The sequence below is a fragment of the Lutra lutra genome, chromosome 7, assembly GCF_902655055.1.
Source record: "Lutra lutra chromosome 7, mLutLut1.2, whole genome shotgun sequence".
Taxonomy (NCBI): Eukaryota; Metazoa; Chordata; class Mammalia; order Carnivora; family Mustelidae; genus Lutra; species Lutra lutra.
In genome coordinates this window covers 36,533,174-36,539,173 of record NC_062284.1, presented here as the reverse complement: position 1 = coordinate 36,539,173, position 6,000 = coordinate 36,533,174, and positions in this window count along the sequence as shown.

Here is a 6,000-nt window from a genome sequence, read left to right as displayed (position 1 = left end):
TGAGTCCCACATTGGGCTCCCTGCCCAGTGGGGAGCCTGCTTCTCCCTACTGCTCTGCCTGCTTGTGCTCTCTCTCTGTTTGAAATGAATAAATACAATCTAAAAAAAAAATTTTATTTTTTCATATGTGTTTGTTTTGTTCATTTGTAAATACTTTATTTCTGAGAATCCTTCAAATTTTATAGTTTATAGGGAGGTAGTGAAAAAGAAACCCAGAAAATGGGTGAGAGGGGCATCTGGGTGGCTTAGTAGTTTAGGCATTTACCTTTGGCTCAGGTCAAGATCTCGGGGTCCTAGGATCAAGTCCTGCATCGGGATCTCTGCTTGCAGGGAGTCTGCTTTTCCCTCTCCCTCTGATCCTTCCCCTAACTTGTTTTCTTTCTCACTCAAATAAATAAAATCCTAAACAAAACAAAAGAAAATAAAACAAAAGAAAACAAACAAACAAAAAAACCCACCAGAAAATGGGTGAGAGACATTTCACTGAAGAAGGAAATACATAGGTGAGATGTTTATAGGGAGATGTAATGGGTTATGTGATTAATGGGTAATGTAGTTAATGGGCCTATAGGGAGATGTAAATTAAACCATAATGAGGTATCACCACACACCTATCAGAATGGCTTAATTGGAAAATAGTGACAACACCAAGATGCTGGAGAAGATGCAAAGAAACTGGATCATTTATTCCTATAGAAAATTAGGTGGTACAACTACTCTGGAAAACAGGTTGGCAGTTTCTTTAAAATCTAAACATGCAACTACCATTAAGACCCAACAGTTCTACTCTTGGATGTTTATCCCAAAGAAATTCAACTTATATCCACACAAAAATATATATATTAATGTTTAGAGCACCAAATGATTAAAATATTACAAAATTTTAAATTGTGGTAAAATACACATATAAAATTTACTATTTTTGACCATTTTTAAGTGAGCAGTTCAGGAGTATTTAAGTACACTCACATTGTTGTACAATCAACCTCCAGAACTTTTTTTGTCTGCAAAAGTGAAACTCTATAGCCATTAAACAATAATACCCTACCCTTTCTCTTTTAGCCCCTGGCAACCACCATTCCACTTTCTGTTTCTATGAATTTGACTACTTGAGATTTCTATGAATTGGACTATTCATCTAGATAGAATCAAAGTATTTTTCTTTTTGTGGACTGGCTTATTTTACTTAGCCTAATGTCCTCAAGGTTCATCCAAGTCACAGCATGTATCTGAATTTTTTTTCTTTAAAGGTTGAATAATATCTCATTGTATGGATAATAACACATTTTGTTTATCCATTCACCCCTTGATGCACATTTGGGTTACTTCTGCATTTTGGCTATTGAGAATAGTACTGCTTTGAATGTGAATATACAAACATCTCTTCAAGACTCAGAGGTAGAATTTCTAGATCATATAATACTATTTTTTATTTTTTTGAGTAACTGCCATACTGCTTTCCAAAGCCATTTAATCATTTTGCATTCCCACCAACAGTGTATAGTGTTCTAATTTTCCCACATCCTCATCAACACTTTTTTTTCCTCACCAACACTTATTATTACTCTTATTTTTTGGTTGTTATCTGAATGGATGTGAGATGAAATTGCACTGTGGTTTTTACTTTTTTTTCTCTAATGATTAGTTATATTGAACATATTTTCATGTGCTTGTTGGCCTTCATCTTTGGCCTTCATCCTATGATCTTTGGAGAAGTGTCTGTTCAAATCCTTTGGCCATTTTTTTTAAAGATTTAATTTATTTATTTGATAGACAGAGATCACAAGTAGGCAGAGAGATAGGCAGAGAGAGAGAGGAGGAAGAAGGCTCCCTGCTGAGCAGAGAGCCCGATGCAAGACTCAATCCCAGGATCCTGAGATCATGACCTGAGCCTAAGGCAGAGGCTTTAACCCACTGAGCCACCCAGGTGCCCTCCTTTGGCCATTTTTTTTTAAAAGATTTTATTTATTTATTTGACAGAGAGAGATCACAAGTAGACGGAGAGGCAGGCAGAGAGAGAGAGGGAAGCAGGCTCCCCGCTGAGCAGAGAGCCCGATGCAGGACTCGATCCCAGGACCCTGAGATCATGACCTGAGCCGAAGGCAGCGGCTTAACCCACTGAGCCACCCAGGCGCCCCTCCTTTGGCCATTTTTAAGTTGAGGTTTTTTTGTTGTTGTATCATAAGAATTCTTTATATATTCTGATTATTAATCCCTTATCAAATATATGCTTTACATTTCCCCCATTTTGTAGGTTTCCCTTGTACTCTCTCAGTTGTATCCTTTGATGCACAAAAATTTTAAATTTTGATGTAGTACATTTTATAAATGTTTGTTTTTATTTGAGAGAGAGAGAGAGAGAAAAAGACAGAGAAGGCAGAGAGAGGGACAAGAGAAAGAGAGAATCTCAAGCAGACTCCCTGCTGAGTATGAAGCCTTCTGCGGAGCTCCCTCTCATGACCTTGAGATCATGACCTGAGCTGAATTCAAGAGTTGGATGCTTAACTGACTGAGCCACTTTTTTTTTTTTTTAAGGGAGGGGAAGGGGCAGAGGGAGAGAGAGAGAATCTTAAGCAGATTCCATGTACAACATGGAGCCTGACATGGGACTGGATCTCGCAACCCTAATATCATGACCTGAGCTGAATTTGAGAGTTAGATGCTTAACTGACTGAGCCACCCAGGCACTCCTATATATAAAAATTTTTTTAAAAATATTTTATTGTTTTCAATATGAATTCTGGTATAGATGACATATAGAGTTCTATAAGTTTCAGGTATAGTGATTCAACAATTCTATACACTGCTCAGAGCTCATCATGATTCACATACTCTTAATCCCCTTCACTGATTTTACCCATCTCTTCACCCATCTCCCCTCTGGCAACCACAAGTTTGTTCTCTATAGTTAAGAGTCTGATTATTGGTTTGTCTCTCTATCTCTTGTTTTGTTTCTTAAATTCCACATGATTGAAATCCTATTTATTTGTCTTTTTCTGACTGACTTATTTTGCTTTGCATTATACTCTCCAGATCCATCCTTGTTGTTGCAAGTGGCAAGATTTCATTCTTTTTTATGGCCAAATAACATTCCATTTTGTGTATATATACACATGAAATTTTCTTTATCCACTCATCTATTGATGGACACGGGCTATTTCTATAATATAGCTATTGTAAATAATGCTGCTATAAATATTAGGGTGCATGTATCCCTTTGAATTAGTGTTTTCTTATTATCTGGATAAATGTCTGGATCATAGGGTAGTACTATTTTTCACTTTTGAGGAAACTCCATGCTGTTTTCCGTGGCTACAATAGTTTGAATTCCCACAAATAGTGCAAAAGGGTTCTTCTTTAGCCACATCCCATCAACACTTGTTTCTTATATATTTGATTTAACCAGCCCTTCTGACAGGTGTGGTGTGATATCTCATTGTAGTTTCGATTTACGCTGATGAATATGTTTTCATGTGTCTGTTGGACATAGAGATATCTTCCTTGGTGAAATGTCTGTTCATGTCTTCTACCCATTATTTAATTGATTGTTTGGTTTTTTGGGGGTTGAGTTTTGTAATTGATGTATTTTGGATAATAAAACTTTATTGGATATGTCATTTGCAAATATCTTCTCCCATTCCAAAGGTTGTCTTTTGGTTTTGTTGATTGTTTCCTTGGCTGTGCAGAAGCTTTTGATTTTGATATAGTCCTAATTATTTATTTTTGCTTTTGTTTTCCTAGCTTCAGAAGATACATCTAGAAAAATGTTGCTATGCCTGATGTCAGAGACATTATTGCCTGTGGTATCTTCTAGGATTTTAATGGTTTCAGGTCTCACATTTTGTTCTTTAATCCATTTTAAGCTTTTTTTGTATAAGAATGTAGTTCAGTTTCATTCTTTTGAATGTTGCTGTCCAGTTTTCACACCATTTTTTCTTTTTGCTTGTGTTTTTTATTTTTTAATTTTTATTATTAATTATTTTTATTAACATATAATGTATTATTTGCCCCAGAGGAACAGGTTTGTGAATCGTCAGGCTTACACACTTCACAGCACTCACCGTATCACATACCATCCCTAATGTTCATGACCCAACCACCCTCTCCACACACCCCGTCCCCCCAGCAATCCTGTTTGTTTTGTGAGACTAAGAGTCTCTTATGGTTTGTCTCCCTCCTGATCCCATCTTGTTTCATTTTTTTCCTTTCCTACCCACCAAACCCCCCATTCTGCCTCTCAAATTCCTCATATCAGGGAGATCATATGATTATTGTCTTTCTGTGATTGACTTACTTCGCTCAGCATAATACCCTCTAGTTCCATCCATGTCATTGTAAATGGCAAGACTCCATTTCTTTTGATGACTGCATAGTATTCCACTGTATATATATACCACATCTTCTTTATCCATTCATCTGTTGATGGACATCTAGGTTCTTTCCATAGTTTTGCTATTGTGGACATTGCTGCTATAAACATTCAGGTGCACATGCCCTTTCATATCACTACATTTGTATCTTTAGTGTAAACACCCAGTAGTGCGACTACTGGGTTGTAGGGTAGCTCTATTTTCAACTTTTTGAGGAACCTCCATGCTGTTTTCCAGAGTAGCTGCACCAGCTTGCATTCCCACTAACAGTGTAGGAGGGTTCCCCTTTCTCCACATCTTCTCGAACATCTGTCATTCCTGAATTGTTAATTTTAGCCATTCTGACTGGTGTGAGGTGATATCTCACTGTGGTTTTGATGTGTATTTCCCTGATGCTGAGTGATGTCGAGCACTTTTTCATGTGTCTGTTGACCATCTGGATGTCTTCTTTGCAGAAATGTCTGTTCATGTCTTCTACCCATTTCTTGATTGGATTATTTGTTCTTTGGGTGTTGAGTTTCATAAATTCTTTATAGATTTTGGATACTAGCCCTTTATCAGATGTCATCTGCAAATATCTTCTCCCATTCTGTCAGTTGTATTTTGGTTTTGTTGACTATATCCCTTGCTGTGCAACAGCTTTTGATCTTGATGAAGTCCTGATAGTTCAATTTTGCTCTTGCTTCCCTTGCCTTTGGGGATGTTTCTAGGAAGAAGTTGCTGTGGCTGAGGTCGAAGACATTGCTGCCTGTGTTCTCCTCAAGGAGTTTGATGGATTCCTGTCTCACATTGAGATCTTTCACCCATTTTGAGTCTATTTTCATGTGTGGTGTAAGGAAATGGTCCAGCTTCATTCTTCTGCATGTGGCTGTCCAATTTTCCCAACACCATTTGTTGAAGAGACTGTCTTTTTTCCATTGGACATTCTTTCCTGCTTTGTTGAAGATTAGTTGGCCAGAGAGTTGAGGGTCCATTTCTGGGCTCTCTATTCTGTTACTCTGATCTATGTGTCTGTTTTTTTGCCACCACCATAGTGTCTTGCTGATGACAGCTTTGTAATAGAGCTTGAAGTCTGGAATTGTGATGCTACCAACTTTGGCTTTCTTTTTCAACATTCCTCTGGCTATTTGGGATCTTTTATGTTTCCATTTAAATGTTAGGATTATTTGTTCCATTTCTTTGGAAAAAATGGATGGGATTTTGATAGGGATTGCATGAAATGTGTAGATTGCTTTAGGTACTATAAACATTTTCACAATATTTGTTCTTCCAATCCATGAGCATGGAACGTTTTCCCCTTTCTTTGTCTTCCTCAATTTCTTTCATGAGTACTTTATAGTGTTCTGAGTACAGATTCTTTGCCTCTTTCTTTAGGGTTATTCCTAGGTATTTTATGGTTTTGGGTGCAATTGTAAATGGGATTGACTCCTTAATTTCTCTTTCTTCTGTCTTGCTGTTGGTGTATAGAAATGCAACTGATTTCTGTGCATTGATTTTATATCCTGACACTTTACTGAATTTCTTTATGAGTTCTAGCTATTTTGGAGTGGTCTTGGGTTTTGCACATAAAGTATCATATTATCTGCAATGAATGTGACTCCTTCTTTGCTGATTTGGATGTGTTTTATTT